Raw genomic sequence first — 19,161 nt, forward strand, 5'->3', positions numbered from 1 at the left:
CTCTTTAAAATTTTTTTTCAGCTTCATATAACATGAAACCACAAGGAGAAATGAGCTTGTTTTGAGAATAAAGAGTACAGCCAGACCTTAATCATTTGGATTTTATTAGTCAGAATTTGTGATAATTTGGAGAGTGAGTGAGCTGAAGTTTATCTAAGTTAATCTATGGACAAAATAAAAAAAATTTCAGACAATTTGATTCTATAAATTTGAGTAAACCTGTTTTTGAACTAATGGGGCATTAGCATTTCTAAAGCAAGCAACTAATCATTTTAGAGCTGTCCCTAGTCAACTTAATATGAGGAAGCAGTTATTTAACCTATTTTTCAATATTTCAAGTACCTTAATATAACTATATTTCTTTTTGAAGTGGCCTGTAATAATTCTTAGATTTTCCCATATTAAGGCCTTCTCTCCTTTTTCTTCTCCTTCTCTCCGGACTTCATTTCCTCCTCTCATCTCCCTTTTTCTCCCTTACCCCCTTATTCTTCTTTTTATTTTTATTTTTCACCCCCCAATTCTTCCTTTCTCCATGTCTCTTGTCCCTTCTCTCTCCACTTCCACCTCTTTGTCTCTCACTTCTGTTGCTAACCAGATGTCTAGAGAAGTTTGTAATTGAGATATTCGTTACCAAATAACAAACTGGGTAATCAGAATGTTCCTAAGGTGCTAAGCCTTCCTCTCTGAGTTTCTCTGGGATGAGGCGGGAGGAACATAAAATAAAGCAGCAGCTCCAGACTAGCCACACGTGCTGCCTGATGACTGGTTTGGAGAGCTTGGAAACTCAGGGAGGGCTCTGTTTCTCTTGCCGTCTCAGGTTTTTTACATTAGGCAATCTGTAATTTAAATGACATGCATTGATTACTATGGAAACATCCACCAGCACATATTAATAGAAATAAAGAATTCTGGTGGCAATTTATTAATGTTAGATTGCTTTTACAGTGCAGAAGGAGAAAAAGACTCTAATTTGCACACACATTCTTCTGGAATGAAAGAGTCTTTACCATCATGAAGCCATTTCAGCTGTCTCATCCCTAATTACCATTTGGTATCTTTCTCTCTCTCTCCCTTGTTCCTTCTCTAGTGTTCTCTTTGTTTTTAATTGGTGATTCCAGCCATCTGGATCCACTAGCTTATGAAGGCATGAGAGAAATAGAACATAAAAGAAAACAAACTTCACCCATTTCAATCAAGTCCACATCTGAAAGCTCCCATATTCCACAGCATTTCCTTTGCTATAGGAAATATGGTGTCAGAATAAGCTAAACTGAAAGGATGTCTGGGGATGAATGCAGAGAGAAATGCTAATGCCCCATTAGTGCTAAGGCCTGGGCTCCAAACCACTTTAAGGAGAAGCTGCCCAGGAAGTCGGTTTGCCACATGGTGGAGAAAAGGACCTAGGGGGTTTTATGATGAGAAGTCTGGGCCTCCCAATCAGACCCATCTGGGTTTGAACCCTGGTGCAGCCATTTTGAACTCTCTAATTTGGGACAGGATTTTTTTCTTTACTATATTTCAGTTTTATATCTGGAAAGACGGGGGGGGGGGTGCAGGTAAAGCTGTTATTACTAAATGAAATGAAATATTAAAATACTCACATGATATTTTAAAATGCTGGTTTAAAAGTTATAGTGGCACATGTGATAGGTTTTTGGGCCAAGGTTGTATAGGAGGGAGTATGGCAGAGCTGAGATTCACATTCTGGCAGTCCTTAACCACTTTATTGTGCTGCCTCTCTACAGCTTTTCCCTTACCCTCCGAGGCCAGGGCAACCATGGTAAGGTAGAATTCCAATTATATAGCTTGTTTAATGCACATGTAATTTAAACATTTTTACTTTGGCTTGAAGGTCTTCCTCAGTATGGCTTAGATCAACATTACCAGCCTTAGATTCCTATCCCGTGCACGGACCCAGTTCTCCCATCAACTGCTCCTCTACAAGTTCTTACCTCTGTGTCATTGTATGAGTGCTGTCCTGCCATCTCCGTATAGAATTCCCCATCTCCTTTGTCGTGAAGCTCTTCCTCATATGCCCAATTCTTCATTTGAACTCATAGAACACCTTTATATAATTTCTTGGTGCTTGTTACCCTTTTAAAAATATATGTATTTCACAGAGTCATAGTTGTGTAATTTTAGACCTGAGATGGACTTTAACAAGAGTTCTTACTCCCTTTAAAAATCATATATTGATATAAAATTAATCATTTTAAGTGAACAATTCAGTGGCATTTAGTACATTCACAATGTTTTGCATCACCACTTACATCTAGTTAATTCCAAAATAGTCCCATCACTCTAAACCATGTACCTATTAAGTAGTTTATCCCTGTTCTTCCCTCCCCCAGCTCATGGAAACCACCAATCTGCAGTTCATTTCTATGGATTTATTAATTCTGAGTATCTCACGTTAGTGCAATTATATAACATGTGACCATTTATTTCGCATAATGTTTTGGAGGTTCATTCACATTGTATATATATCACTAGTTTCTTTTTATGGATAAATAATATTCTACTGTATGCAATCATCACAATTTGTTTATCCATCTATCCACTGATGGACACTGGAACTGCTTTTGATTTTTTACTATTGCGAATAGTGCTTTTTTGGGACAGGTGTTTGGAGCTGCCTACTCTGCCGTTTTACTGATATCCAGCCTCATTCCTATTTTCTGTTATAATAAGCCAGATGTTGAACAGATACAAATGGAGCTTCATAATTACAAACAGAAATGGAACTTTCCCTAGTTGAAGTCTGGTGTGTGTCCCTTATTCCTCAAATAGACCATGGAGGCCATCTAGGAAGTTCAGAGTCCACTGTGAAGCACAGTATGAAGGCCTTTGAGTTAGTCCATCTGCTCTGTGTTATAGGTGAAACTAAAGCCCAGACTTTGCACTAAAACCAACCAGCTAGTCATTGAGACAATATATACTCATCTGAATACATTTACATAATAAGAACATGATGTAGCAGGAATCAGCCAAACTGGGATTATATAATTTATAATAACACATTTTGCATCTCTGTTCAAGAAGAGTACAGAAAACCCAAGAAGCAAAACCTGAACTCCTAAACTAATTCTCACAAATACAACATTTTATCATGAGAGATTGATATATCTGATTTTGTGGAAGTGAGGAAATCTGCAATACCTTTGCTGCACATTAGAATCACTAGGATGAACTTTAAAAAGGTCATATCTAAAAAAAAATAAAAAGGTCTTATCTGGTGCCATCCTAGCCCAATGAAGCAGACTTTCTGGCGGTGGGGACCAGGTATTAGATTTCTAAAAGATCTCCCCAGGTAGTGCTAACGTGCAGGCAGGGTTGAGAAGTTCTGGCTTTGGCTGTTGCCTCAAGTTCATTGTTGTTCTTTCTGTATATTCAGTTTATCCTTCCTGCTAGGCCTCATTTACATGCCAGGCAATCTTTCCAGGCCACTCCAGTTCACCGTTCTTTGAAGAACTGGGGCACTTATGAATTTCACGCATTCTGCTCTTACTCATACCCCTACAAGCAAGCATTGTTTCTTGGCTCTTACATGGGTTGGCCTTATGTCCCCAACTAGAATACAAGGTCCTGATGATCAGGAATAGAATCTGCTTGTTTGTGCTCTTGCTCACACTGTTTTCTCCTCCCTCTCTCCTCCCTCTCTTCCTTCACCCCTCTAGTTTTTCTGCTATTGACTTAGGGTTGAAGCAATGTATTTATGGGACTCTGAAGATTGAATATGATACAAATTGTTTGTGAACATTCTTTGGAAAGTATTACATGTTATATATGTACAAAAGACCATATTTCTATAGTAACTAGGAAGAAAAACAACCATCTTTATTTTTTGTTTTCCTTTCTAGTTTAATTCAAATTTGCTTCCATACAAAAAGGAAATGATATTTCATTATTGTTAGGGGATTTACATATTTAATATCCACAGTAGTTTTTAGGGATTACCTTCGTGTTACAGCTGAAAAATTAAAAAATTTTAAGACCCTATTTATACCAGTAAGTGATATCATTTGAGCCCAGATTTGTTCCACTCTAAACTCCATACCATTTTATCACACCCACATCTTCCTTCAGTACTGAGACTTAAAGCACACAACAGTTATGGTTGGGTAGGATTTCTTATTTCAGGTTGTATAAAATTGACATTGTATAAAATAGTAAATTTTCGTGGACTAGTCTGAAAGGATTTCCTATGAACTATGTGACTGGGATTAAAAAATGGAGTGCTCTTGGTGGAGAATTATCTTCTCAAAACAGGTTTAACCATCCCCATATAAATTGGTCCCAGGGGCTTTCTTCCACTCTTTCTTTGCTACTTGTTGCATCAGGAACTGAATGCAGGATCCTCAAGAGAGAATAAGCAAAGCATTAAAAGAGACAAGATGACTGTCTATTATTTTGACAGTTTCTGTTTGCTTTAAGTGTAGAGATTCTGGCCAGCCTTTGAACTGCAAGCATAATAGATACCCATGTTCAGAAACTTGCGAGACTCCAGGATGGCCTTCTTACAAAAAATATTTCTCCAAAAGCTTTGGAATTGCATAGCTCTTGGAAGGTTTTGAGGCGTTCAAAGAGTGCCTAATTAAATAAAATGGCTTTGGAAGGGCTGGCAACTCAGTCTGATCTTGATGGGAACCAGGATAGGGGCAAGAAGAGCAGAAAGCAAAGTCCTCTGCATTAAAGAGTGGAGGCAGAAAGTGACTGGGACAGAGGAACCAGTCCTCCATCCCACCCCAATAAATGTTGCCATTGCATCCTCCATGTCAATGTCTGGGCCTCCTGAAACAAATAAGCTCACCCCGACATACCTGAAGGAGCCATGCTTGAACAATCAGTGCTCCCTCTGAGGCCAGACTCAAACAATCCTTCTCAGCTCCAGACTTTTGAAACAACCCTACCAGCAGGGTAATGAATGGAGTCTCTGGCAAGCACCTGAAGGCCAACTCCTGTCTTTCAGTCTTGGATTTCAGGAAACAGCTTGGGAGGATGCTCTCCAGGCCTTGAAACTCCTGGGACTTGTTTTGGGATCCATGGGAGAGTGGAGGCTAAGAGGAATTAAAGCTGCCTGAAACCTTGTAGCCTGAGGGGGATTTGGAGGTTGGAGAGGAGGGGGTAGATCAGCTCAGCTGCTTCACCTTCCCAGATAATCCATCACTGCCACTATAGCTACAGGAAAGCAGTCCGGTGAACTGTCTGCCGGGAAGGAAGAATAACCTGCTGCTGGCTTTTATTTTCAGTTGAATTATAACACTTACCTTCTCATCTGGCCTTTCATCAAGAGGCTTAAGTGTTTTTCTTTCTGTGGGCCTTACAGGCCACATTTCCCCATTCATTATCAGCATAGAGGCCTGCCATGCTGAACCCATGTGTAGCCCTCCAGCCCCAATTCCCCTTCCCCCAGGGGCTCCTTAGCAGCAACAATTTTCTAATTCAGAACAGACTCTCCTCTGAGCAATTGATCTTACAAGTACATTACAACTGGCTTTTACAGGAGTTACCAAAGGCAGGGATTTTAAAAACAAGATGTGAATTCCCCAAAAGATGGGACATAATAAATACCTCCAACATCTTTGAGTTTACCAAGTATTGGACTATGCTTTTTGAAAATTTTCTGTGTATCTAGGGATGAAGGGAATAGTGGGGTTATGAGTTTGGGGTCATTTGAAGATTATCATTAATAGACATGTTACCTTTAGGAGATACTTAGTTGTTTAGGGCCAATCTGGTAAGAACTCTGAAGTCAGAATGTCTGTGTTCTAATCCTGGCCTGGCTAATCATGAGCAAGTGATTTAATCTCTCTGAGCCTCAGTTTCCTCATATGTAAAATGGAGTAAAAATACCCACCTCATAAGATTGCTGTAATAGTTAAATGTCATAATCCACATAAAAGCTCTTAGCACAGAGTTCAACACAGTATGTACTCAGTAAATGTTAGGCATCCTTGTGTATTCCATTTTCATTTAATCATGGAGTAGTTACCAATCATATATACACTTGGTTGTATATCCAAAATATATGTCAAATCAAACCACTCCACCCCATCTCCACTGTCAGTATTTTTCAGCAAAATATGGTCATCTTCCAACTAAACTTTTTCTAGTAGATACTTAACCTTCTTGTTCCTCTCAAATTCATTCTTTCCACAGCAAGAAATCTTATAAAAAAGATAAAGCAAATCATGTCACTTTCATGCTTAAAACTTTTCAGTGGATTCCCATTGCTCTCTGATTAAAATTAGAGCTTCTTAGCAGGTGGGATCTCAATACCAGATATCAAGCTGTATTACAAAGCCACTGTTCTTAAAACAGCCTGGTACTGGCATAAGAACAGACATATAGATCAATGGAATAGAATAGAGAACCCAGAAATCGACCCAAGCCACTATGCTCAATTAATATTTGACAAAAGAGGCATGAACATAAAATGGAGTCAAGACAGTCTCTTCAATAAATGGTGTTGGGAAAATTGGACAGATACATGCAAAAAAAATGAAACTAGACCACCAACTTATACCATACACAAAAAAAAACTCAAAATGGATAAAGGACTTAAACAAGACGGGTGACCATAAAAATACTAGAGGAATCCACAGGCAGCAAAATCTCAGACATAATGCCGAAGCAATTTCTTCACTGATACTGCTCCTAGGGCAATGGAAACTAAAGAGAAAATAAACAAATGGGAGTACATCAAAATAAAAAGCTTTTCACAGCAAAAGAAACCATCAACAAAACAACAAGAAAGCCCACTGCATGGGAGGACATATTTGCCAATGTTATCACCGATAAGGGCTTAATCTTCAACATCTACAGGGAACTCATACAACTCAACAAAAGGAAGATAACCCAATCAAAAAATGGGCAACGGACCTAAATAGACACTTTTCAAAAGAAGACAGAAGGAAGGCCAAGAGGCATATGAAAACATGCTCAAAGTCACTAATCATCCGAGAGATGCAAATCAAAACGACAATGAGGTACCATCTCACACCCATGAGAATGGCTATCATCAACAAATCAACAAACGACAAGTGCTGGTGAGGATGTGGAGAAAAAGGAACCCTTGTGCACTGCTGGTGGGAATGCGGATTGGTGCAGCCAATGTGGAGAACAGAATCCAGTGATCCCACTTCTAGGAATATATCCCAAGAAACTAGAAACACCAATCATACAGGACATATGCACCCCTATGTTCATAGCAGCACACACCCCAACTTAAATGATTAACTTTTAGCCTATGTCAGAGGCTGGCTAGTGCATCAGCAAACCATTCCTGAATTTACAGTTAGACTGAAATCTTAAAATGATGTTTCTCATCGTTCCTTGCACTTTGGTGCGGGCATTGACTGAGTCCTGCCTGTGAAGTGGGAATGGAGGTGACATATTACTTATAAGCCTGGACCATAAAGAACCCCCAGATATAATCCACTCTTCCTTCGTCTGTTAGCTGGATATTGATGAAAATCTCAGCCGTCAATTAGACTTTAAGTAAATGGGAAATAAAAGGTTTACTCTCTCAAGCCACTGAGATTTTAGAGTTTAATTATCTTAACAACTAGCATTACATTAAATACCCTCTTTCTGTTTCTCAAACTCTTCAGTTTTCATTTATTACACTTGCTATTCCCTCTTCCTGGAAACTTATTTCCCAGGTGTAATTCTAGCTCTTATTATGGTTGAGTCATGTCATCTTCAAATCTCAGCTCAGATAATAATGACTTAGGGTTTCTATAATCCCCTCACCTAAAATGACTGTCCTCTTACCATCATGCTAGTTCCTTCAGAGCATTTATCCCAAATTAAATTTCCCTTTTTATTGTCTGTTTTATTCACCAGAATGTAAGAAACAGGTTCAAATCATCTGTCTTGTTCAGTGTAGAATACTCAGGGCCTGGTATATTACCAGGAAAGAAATAAATGAATTTAATGAATAAGTGAAAAAGAAAATGTTTAATGGACACTGAGCAGCATCTTGGGACTGAAGGAATTTCTGAGCTATTTTGTGATAAGAAAATGAAGTTTTCTTTTAGGCTTCTCCAGAGAAACGGAACCAATAGGTGATATTTATATATCTACATATCTATATGTTTATAGATATAAATATAAAGATGTATAAAATATATAGAACCTATCTTTTATATGATATATAGAACCAATAGGAGATATATAACATATAATATATATGAAAGAAGATTTATTATGAAGAATTGGCTTAAGCAGTTATGGCGTCTGATAAGTCATACCATCTGCTACCTACAAACCAAAGACCCAGGAAAGCCAATGTTGTAATTCTAGTCCAAGGGTAGTAGAAGACAAATGTTTTATCTCCGTGGTCAGCAAACTGCGGCTCACGAGCCACATGCGGCTCTTTGGCCCCTTGAGTGTGGCTCTTCCACAAAATACCACGGCCTGGGCGAGTCTATTTTGAAGAAGTGGCGTTAGAAGAAGTTTAAAATTTTTGGCTCTCAAAAGAAATTTCATTGTTGTACTGTTGATATTTGGCTCTGTTGACTAATGAGTTTGCCGACCACTATCCTAGCTCAATAGACAGGCAAGATGACAAATCTTCCCTTTCTCTGTGTTCTGTTCTAGTCAAGCCTTCAATGGATTGCATGACACCTGCCCATATTAAAGAGGGCAGTCTACTTCATTGAGTCTACTGATTCAAACAATAATTTCACTTAGAAACACCCTCACAGAAACTCAGAAATAATGTTTAATGTGGATATCTGTTGGCCCAGTCAAGTTGGTACATAAAATTAACCATCACAAGTTCATAAAAAGTACATATTTTGAAGAATTTTAAAGAAAAATGAAATAAAATGAGATGGTGTGTATTTAAAAGAGTTGAAAGAGAAAACTTCATAAGAACCTATAAAATTACTTTAATTTTATAGATGAGGATATAGATAGGCTCAGAAAGTTTTCCTTACTTTGCTAAAAATCATACATCTAATTAGTGGTTGAGTTAGGACTGCAAACCAGTCTTTGACTGCAAACCCTATGTTCCTAGCACCAACATACAACTTTATTTTCTATTAAAATCCTGCCCATAACTCAATATCCAGTTTAAATATCACTTCTCCCTGTAATATTTTTTCTGGTGTATATAATACAAACCTCCATTAATGAAGTACTGAGCAATAAATGTACTTCTGCATTGTGTATTAATGATACATTTAATTCTCCCCTCACTAGATTTGTCCTTCGTTTATTTATTTCTTTTGTCCATTTAGTCATTCAACACATACCATTTAGAGCCAATATCTGCTAGGTGCTGTGGCTAAAAAAATAAGGAATGATCCTTGACTTTGAAAAAATTATAAACTAATGATAGTGATAGATAAGCAAGTCTCTTGGATCATGAAGAGAGAAGTTATGGGTTAAGATAGTGCAACTCAGTTCTCAAATTATGCTTATCAGTTTGAAATCCCATTTCTAGACTTATTTTACAGGAAAGAGAAATTCCTACATTATTTAAGCCACTTTATATTTATCTGTTTTACTAGTAACTAAGTATTATTTCTAATTGCTAGCTGGGCCTAATGTAAAATAGTTGAACAGCCAGAAAAGCATACTCCTTTCATCATAATTTTTGAAATCAACAAATGTATGTAAATTAAATGATTATGGAACCACACAGGGGAAATGATTACATACATGTTTCAACTCAACTGAATTATATAAATTAAATAGCTACTGTTCATATTAAGAATATAGAGTTCCTATGTATTATTTTTTAATGTTAGTTCTCTAATGGTGTGGGAAATAGCATGGGAGATTTTCACACCCAACATATCCCTTTCATTAGGGACACCTAGAAGGCCAGCGCAGTTGGAATTGTTATGACTCGGTACCCACTCTGTAAAACACATAAATGAGAGATACTCTCTGCTCTGGGAAACAGACCGGTTTCTTGCTAGTTCTTTTGTATCTTAATAAAAAATTGACATTGGGGGAAAAGGCAGAATTCTGGGTGTCTCAATGTTGAACAGATCTCCTACTTTAAAAAAGGTGAAGAAGACTTACATAGTCTGGAGAATGTAAGGGGGGAGAGACTGCAATGCAATTTTCCATTTAAATTAGGATATAAATTAGAGCTGGGTAAGAGAACTTCTGCTGGTGCTTAGAAGGTTGTGCATAAGTGTTTTATGGAAGTTTTTGGTCTTGTCCTCTTCTAAGTTCACTTAGCAACAAATTCTCTCTTTGCCCTCTTAGAAGCCCTTGTTTATCTTAAGTTATTTGAGGTGTGCATAGGAACGTTGAACACGTTTGTTTAATTTATAATTAACTTTTCAAATACATTATCTTGTTAACCTTTTGCACTTGGATGTCGAGTGCAAATTACTCTTTGAATGTATCAATAATTTGAAATATAAAAAAATCCAAATAAATAAGTTGTATGAAAAGAAACTCCAGTTTTTTATTCTGCCGCGCTTTGTAAAATCTGGGGTATTTAAAAAATTAAATCCCGAGTAGAATAAAGGAATCGAGAAAAAGCGAGTGCAAAGGGTTAAGACATACTGGAGTTTTATTTCCTTAGATGCAGGGAGTTCCTTTTTGTCTGAAATCCTCCTACCTAATAAAAAGGTAATATGCAAATAACCATCACTCCGCTATGCCCATGATTGGGCGGCAGGAGGCTGGGGGGGTGGGAGGCTGGGTGGCATATCCGGCCATTGAAAGGCGTCCTCCCCGCCCCCCCTCCCCCCCCCCCCCCCCCCGCCGCCTCTCAACAGCCAGATTGGCGGCCGCTGACCCCCTCGGGACATCGGGAGGCGGGGAGCCGGGTGTCGCGCGTGCACCCGGCTCCCCTGCCATGGGAGGTGGGGAGCCGGTTTTCCGCGCCGGCTCCAGGCCAAAAGCCTCTGCTGGAGGTTTTTGGCCTGCACCCGGCTCCCCTGCCGTGCTCCCTTTCGTCAGCGCCTCAACCCCAGCAGCAGCAGCAGCAGCGGCTGGGGATAAGCTGGTGATCCCAACAGCCTGGCAGCTCAGTGGCGGTGGCGGAAGCAGCATTGGGCCTGGGGACTGGCGAACAGGCAGAAGATGACCCTGATCGCAGGAGGCTAGGCCTAGGGACTCTACCCGCATGATTTAATCGTGCGCTGGGCCTCTAGTGATAAATAAGATCCTCTGACATTCCAAGTTGGCCTTGTGCCTATAGCATATTTGAACAGTTATTTTCAAATTTGGTATTGGAATTGGACCCTGTTTGGAATTTGATTCTCAGAAATAGATTCAGGCTGCTGGATTCAGTAGGTATTTGTAATTTTTTTCAAGAAAAAAAATTTTAAATCTCTAGTTTGCTTTTAGAGGAATCTTCAAATGAGAGAACCAGTAATGAAGCTAAATCACTAATTTGGAAAAATGGCAGTTTCAACTTCTTCGGGCTAAAGATGTTGTGGAATTCAGAAGTCCCTTGAAATTTCTATGAACCACTTAACTTTATAGAATATTAGTTTACAAGCCTGACACAAAAACCTATAAAAATTTTGAAATAATTTTAAGATAATGCTGTTTAAACTCCAATTTGAAATAAATATTGTTTTGTGAAATTCAAGAGAGAGTCTTTTTGAGCTGAAATGCTCTTTTTTACTCAGTGTGTGTGTGTGTGTGTGTTAAGATCAGAAGAAACATAGTGTGAGGTGTCACTTGTGAGGTGTTTCTGTGTCATGGGACTCCCCTTTTGCCTGGACATCACCCTTTCTGATAAATAGAGCATGGGGTTGGAGAAGGCTTGGTGAGGCAGAGGCAAATATTTTCTCCCTTGAACATAAAGTAGAGCAGCTATTACAGGATGAGAAGAGGAAAATGAATGCACATCCTCAGGTAGTGAACGCTTTGATCTCCTAAAATCCATTTGATTGCAAGGAACTGAATGGCACTGAGAAGCTGAGGGGTAATTGTTTGCATGTTTGATATGTAGTAGTTGTCAGGTAGTGTCCTCCTAAGTTTGAACACAGGAAATTTTCTTGTGGGAGATTGTATTTTCCAATTATTGTTATATGTATTCCATTCCACATGGTATTCCTATAATGTTTCATTGACCTTCCTCCATTGAGATGCAAGGCCTGTGATCCCTCCCCTTTAACCAGACTGGACATTGGTAACTGATTTGATCAACAGAATGTGACAGAAGTGATGTTGCATGACTTCTGACACCAAGTCACAAAAGTGGCTTTCTCTTTCTTTGAATGCTTAACTTTCAAACAAGTCAGTGTGCCACAAGGAAGCTCACACAAAATGACCACGTGGATAGGTCCAATTGAAAACAAACTGAGACTGGGCCAATAGCCAGGATCAATTACCAGACTTGTGAGTGAGGGATCTGTGAAATGATTCAAGCCTCTACCCTAAGGTCCTGTCCAGCTGATACCAAGTGGAGCAAAGATGAACTCTCCCCACTGAGCCCTGCCCAAATTTCAGATTTTAGAGCCAGATAAATGAAGTTATTACTTTAAGCTAATATTTTTGGCATGGTTTGTTACACAGCACTAAATAGCAGGAACTAGATCGTTACACGTTAATCTACAGCAAGCAGGTCAAACTTGCAGCCAGCAGTGAGTTTGACATGCTTGAGCCATTCTACAGAGTTCTTGTAGAGACCCTTGTAGTCTCACAAGGCTGCCACCATGCAGGGACCCTTGTCATCTCGCAAGTGTTTCTACCAGCTGCTCTTCTTATTATAGGTCTTAAATTCAAACTCAAGAAAACTTAATACAACTATAATACATTTTTACTACTCAAATGAATCTATGTGTATGTATGTGTTTGAATGTGACAGTCGTACTTATTCTTACGATGATAAAAGCCAGGGCATAAACAAATGTAATTATATTTGGTGTAACTTATAAAAGGACTTCTTTGAGATGGGTCACCAGGTATAGTGAGTAAAAATTAAGAACCCTTTGGTGCCGAAACCGGTTTGGCTCAGTGGATAGAGCGTCGGCCTGCGGACTCAAGGGTCCCGGGTTCGATTCCGGTCAAGGGCATGTACCTTGGTTGTGGGCACATCCCCTGTGGGGGGTGTGCAGGAGGCAGCTGATCGATGTTTCTCTCTCATCGATGTTTCTAGCTCTCTATCCCTCTCCCTTCCTCTCTGTAAAAAATTAATAAAATATATTATAAAAAAAAAGAACCCTTTGGTAATTGTGTTTATGCTTCCTGTAGCTACTTGCAAGCTGTTAGAGAACCTGATTTAATATTTCAATCGTAAGTCTAATTTACCTTTTTGCAGCAAAACAGCCTGGTTAGTTTTTGCCTAAAGGAAAGTCTACAAAATTAAAAAAGAAAAAACCTAACTCCAACTTTACCAGATGCTTTTAACACAGTGAAAAAATTTTACTCATAAAGTTATAAAATCTACAGGCTACCAACAGAAATCCAGCTACTAAAACTAAGCCTATAAAGAAAAACTGAAAAATAAAACTTAAAAATGAATTAACATGCAGAGTGTGAGGATTGTTTGAGGGAAAGTGCCTGAGAGAGGGTAAGAGACATCGTAACATAGTGGCTTGGTTATGGCATAAAGTCATTGAATAATCATCTGTGGTGAAGAGGAGCCATGATTATGGTGAGGATAATGTGCAGATAATTTTTTAAATCATGTATTATCCTGCAATTATTTCTATTAGGCTTTAATGTAAACTTAGAGCTTTCTAGATCCATTCCTTTAAGACAGTGATTATGAACCTGTGATGTCTGAGGATGAACAGGTCCAGGAGCCCAGTTCTGACAGCCAGGGCTTCATGGCTGGGTCAGAGGAGGCATCCGTGTGGTCAAGGCTGCCACCATGCAGGGACCCTCACTTTGGTAATAGGTCCCCAGGGCCTTTTCCTGCAGGCCCCGTTCTGGGTGTCTCACTATTCTACCCAGTTTGAGCACAGTGGGGTGTGCCCTGGAGAGACTCCACTGTGATTTAAGAGGCCGAGAAGTACTGGGCGAGGCCAGGTCTGAGGACTCCAGCGTCCAGGGAGGGCTGTCTGTGGTTGACTTCAGTCATTCTCTGGAACCCTCTTTCTTTGTTTTGATGAATTTGATGAAGGCTTTGATTCTAGTCTAGTGATTTTTCTTCTTTGGAGCAGGATCACAGAACTTGTACTGATCCAAGATTTTTTCTTCCAGTTTTTCCTTACATTTCTGTAAGGCATTTAATTTGTCTGTGTACTGCTCCTGCTCCTCATGGTACTGATCCTTGCTCTCCATGTTCTGCTCTAGAAACCTCTGGTTCTGCTCGTTCAACGTCTGGATCGAGAGGTGATGATTTTCTTCAAGTTCCCGGGAGATCAGCTCACAGTGGTTGTCCAGCTTGATCAATGAGATGTCCATGCTCTGGTGCCCCTCCTCCAGCTCGTCTGCCAGCAGTTCACCTCCACCTGCGAGTTGTTTAGCGAGGTTTTCAGCTCATTGGTGTGGGCATGCAGCTCCTTGTACTCCCTTTTCAGATGCTGGCGCAGGAAATTGATCCTGTCTGGCTCTCCAACAGCCTCTGGTTCTCATCAGTGGTGATGGTGTTCGTCCTCTGCTCCTGCTGCATAGCCTCCTGCTTAGTGTTCAAGACCTTCTCCAGCTCCTCCAGCTCTGCCTTATGTTTCAGCATGTCCTCGTGCCTCTCCCCGAGTGCCTTGTGCTCCAATTCCAGGATTCGATGAAATGTCTTCAGGGAGCTGTGCTGGCTCCATACTCCTCAGACTGGTGTTCGTGGAGCATGCCCAGGTGCTTGTGATCTTGCAGCAGAGCCTCATAGGCTGCCATCAGCTGCTCCTGCTGCTTGTCCTTGGCCACCTGCTGGTTCTGGAGCAGTGCATACTGTGCGGTGAACAAGGTGCTCTGGCAGCTCAGTAGAATTTTCCACCTGCAGCTTGGCCTTCTGGGTCTGCAGCATGGTGTTTTGCTCCTGCAGGAAAGCACTCTTGCTTCTGCAGTGTCAGGATCTGACTGCTGAAGGCCATGTTCTGGGTCTCCCAAGTGCTGCAGCTGATCCTTGAGCAGCTGCTTCTCACCATGCAGAGCTGCATTGTTCTATTCCAGCTCAATGGCCAGGTCCTTCACTTGGAGCATCTCTATGGTGGCTTCCTTATATGGCTCAGCCCCCCAGCTCTCCTCTTGGTGACCAGCAACCAGCTTCCCGCAGGGTGTTTCAGAGAGTGCTGCAGGTGCTTCCCTGCCTTCTGGTTCTGCCTGAGGAGCTCACACTTTTTCAGCACCTGGAATGCCTTCTGTAGCTGTTGGCTCAGGCTGGCTTTCTCTTCTACCTGGGCTTCTAAGAACACAATCTTTTCATCTTTCATAGTTAGTGTCATTTTTAATGTCAATTCATTCCTGCCCTCCAAAATCTTGTATTTTGGGCCGCTGTTGCTGTTATCCTGCAGCAGCAGCTCCTTGTGGAGGCTGACCTTCTCTAGTTCCTGGCTCACTTTGTCCAGCTCACTGGTTATCTGCTGACTCTTCAGTTTTCCCAGCACCAGTTCTTCTCTCAGGGTCACCAGCATCCTCTTGTGCATGGTGACTTGCTTGGTGAGGTCTCTGTTGCCCTTCTCCAGCTCCTTCAGCTTGGTGGTGTGTCCCTACAGTGGGCCAGCTCCTTGTCCAGAGCGCGGCTCTTCTCAGCTATGGACAGCTTGGTGATGTCGTCCAAGACCACACCCTTGAGCTACACCTGCTGCCATAGCCTATTCACCACCTTCTCCAGCAGCTTGTCTTTTACCAGCTGGGCCACCTCCTGCTCCAGGGCCGCCTTCTCCTTCTCGGACTTCTCCCACCGCTTGTTAGTGAGCCGCTAGGCTTCCAAGTCCTGCTGCAGGGCTTGGTTTTCTGCTTCCAGCTCCCTGAGCACTCTCTCCAGGGTCTGCTACAGCTGCAGGTTTTCGGCACTCATGCTCTGGTAGCTGAGCTCCAGGTGCTACGACTTCTTGCTCGGGGCATTCAGCACCTCCTCCTCTCACTCAAGCTCCTGGTTCTCCTTCTCGATCTGCCCATCTTGGTACCCATAAAGCGCATGGTCACCACCAATCCTGTGCAGCTCCAGGTTCTCCTCATCCAGCTGCTTGTTCTGACACTCCAGACCATAGAGCTGCACTGACACATTCTGCAGGGTCTCTAGAGACTTCTGCAGCCTCCGGTTCTCCAGCATCAGGCTCTGACTCTCACACTCCAGGGTATTGACCTTCTCAGTGGCCATTGTCAGGGAGGTGACCTCCTTGGCCAGCTTCTTGTTCTCCTTCTGCAGCCGGTGCAAATCCTCCAGCTCCTCCGCCTGCTCCACCTTCTCCGTCACCTGCTCCAGGTCCCTGTGCAGCTGCTGTTTCTCGAACTCCAGCTTGCTGAATTTGCTGCTGGTCTCTGTCACCGTCTGGTGGACAACTTTGTTCTCTTTTTAGATGTCCTTTATGCAGGCCTTAGTGCTGACCTGTGACCTCTCCACAACAACCACATCACTTGGTTAAGATGATCCTTTTTTTGCTCAAGATCCTTGATCTGCCTAGCTTTGTCAGCCTTCATGGTCTCTATGTCTTTGATCAGTTCTACACTGAAGGTCTCCAAATCCTGGTTGCTCTGATTTTCTCCCTCTAGCTGGATCTGCAACTTTTTAATCTTGCTGAGCTGCTGGCTCTCCTTCTCCAGCTCACCACATGTGAGGCTACTCTCCTCTAGCATCAGGGATGCGTCCCACAGTTCCTGGATGGTGCTCTGTAGGCTCTCGTTCTCCTTGTCCAAATTCAGGATGTGGCTGGTAGTGCAGTCGTTCAACTCAAACACAAACGACTTCCTGGAAGCATCTGACAGGTCTACATTCTTGGATAGATGCTTCAGCTCCCAGCCCAGGTGGGTGGACTCATTCATGCTCTGCTTCTGTGCAATCTCGAGGACAATGTTCTCTTCCAGCAGCTCCTCAATGCATTTCTTGTCTGCATCTCAGTCCAATTCCAGGTCCTGAAACTTAGATTTCAGCTGCAGATTCTCTTTTTCTAGCTCATAAAGTTTAGCAATCTGGGTCCAAGCAGCAGTCAGCTGTTGCTTCAGAATGGACTTGGTTTCAGTCAAAGTGATATTATCTTCTCTTAGCTCCTCCATGCAGGCTTTATAGAAGTCTGCATCTTTTAGCTTCTCCCTGAAGTGCATCAGCTCCATCTCCAGCCTCTCCACATGATTCGCCTTCCCCCTCAGAGAGTCCAGCTCATCAAGATAGGCACGAACAGACCAGGCACTAGCCGCCAGCTGGATGTTCTCCTGCTTGACTTTCTGCAGCTCCATCACCAACTGATCTACCTCATGCCTGGTGTCCATAAGCTGCTCTGTCTTCTCCTCCAGCTCCTGCCTGATGCAGCACAGCCTGGCCTTGGTGTCTGCCAGCTCCACGGACAGGTGCTGCTGAAGAGGCTGCTGGTCGGGCTGGGTGTGGATTCTGCACTGGAGGACTAGAGGGGGCTGAGAGGCTGCTGTGTCTAGTGGTACTCCCACTCCTGAGTCAGGTCCACGATCAGCTCCGTGCATTCATCTTGCTCATCTCTGAGCCTCCTGGGGTGAAACACCATGTTCCTTGAGAGGGCCTCTAGCACCTTCAGGGCCATATCTGGAACCTCCATCCATTGCAAGTCAAATATGTTCTCCTGATTATGGGTCACCTCCTGGCAATGGGCCATAATTCCAGCGTGCGTCTCAATGACCAAGAGGAAATTCCTCTTTCCTCTCACACTGGACAACAAAACCCAGCACCAGCAACAGCACCTTCTTAATTTCCTCCATACTCTTCCCAGATAGTCTTTGTCAGGCATCAAAGCATTGGGCAAGTTCATTATGATCAGCTGCTGGAGAACTTACTGGTAGTAGGTCTTAATGTTTTTCGTCAAGTTGGTCAGGTTCTGAATACGAAGATGCACATTATTGTTGATGTGTTGATTTGTGGGGCTGGGATCTATTTCCAACATGATTTGGTTCAAAAAATGCCATCCACTAAATCCATGTACAGGTTGTCATGGTTACCACTTGCAAATGGGCCCAAAGTTTTTACCCAAGTCACTAGCAGGCTCTGCAGAAAGAGCTCTATGAGCTCTGAGATGGTAACATCCATCCTGAGGCTTCCCCTATCTTCACTTCACCAGTTGTTTCCTTGCACTGCATTCCCCGCAAAGAGGCTCTGGCAACCAATTGCGGGCTTGGTGCTACAGTGTGCACCAGGAGACAAAGGCAGGGAACAGGCTCATGTTCCTGAGGCCCTGTTCCCTGCCCAGAGGCTGGGGTGGCTTCTTTAAAACCCTTTATAGAACTTGCATTTAGCTAGATTTCAGGTGGTTTAGAATGATGCTTGTTCTGTAGTTTAGTTGTACCTTTCTGTTATACTTTTAAATATATCACTACTAGGAGCCCAGCGTGCAAAATCGCGCAGTGCCGCCCACCCACCTGCAGCCCTGCCTTGACACCTGAACCTGTCCACACAGAGTTACAGTGTGCCTGGCCCAGCCCCCAAACCCTCTGGCCTTCTCTGGCCACTTCAAGTCCCACCCTCGGTCTCTCCAGTCACCTTGGGCTGGTCCCGCCTTCTCTGGGCGCCTCCCCGCTTCCGCCCATCACTGGAGCAATGCAGCAGCTCTGCCCCATCATGGCGCTGGAGGAGAGCATGAAAGCCTCCCGCCTGCTGCATTGTGCTCCTTCCCCTGGCAGGTGGGCCGAGGTGCGAGCAGTGGGTGGTGAAGGACTGGTGAGGAGGGGTGCTATGGGCTCTCACCCCTGCCCTTCCCAGCTCTGGATGGTACTGCCTCCTCCAGGCGCCTCACCGCTTCTACCCCATCTCTGGAGCAGCGCCCCAGCTAATATGCTAATGACCTGGTCATTACCTGTTACGGCATCACACTCATTAGCATATTAGCTCTTTATTAGTATAGATCATATATGTTTATCTAGGAAGGTATATTTTATTCCACTTTAACTACTATTTTTAATATTGTTTCTGTATTTAGTGGCCTGATGCATGGATTTGTGCACATCTGAAAGGAAATTAATTAAAAGAAGTATTTCAATATTGCTATTCACCCTTTCTCTATAATAGAAGTTTCAACCAAATTCATGATTGACAATGACAGATTGAAACACATGCATGTGATTGGCACCAGTGAGATCTTTCTATGTATTGCACATGAACAAGTCACCATT

The 19,161-nt window shown here is 42.3% G+C and overlaps 1 pseudogene; it reads right to left on the minus strand.

Annotated features, from left to right (window-relative positions):
* Positions 1-14,070: 14,070 nt before the first annotated feature.
* LOC103291360 (protein Daple-like) lies at positions 14,071-18,961 on the minus strand (annotated as a pseudogene).
* Between the last annotated feature and the right edge of the window lie 200 nt (positions 18,962-19,161).

Source organism: Eptesicus fuscus, chromosome 22, assembly GCF_027574615.1.
Source record: "Eptesicus fuscus isolate TK198812 chromosome 22, DD_ASM_mEF_20220401, whole genome shotgun sequence".
Lineage (NCBI taxonomy): Eukaryota > Metazoa > Chordata > Mammalia > Chiroptera > Vespertilionidae > Eptesicus > Eptesicus fuscus.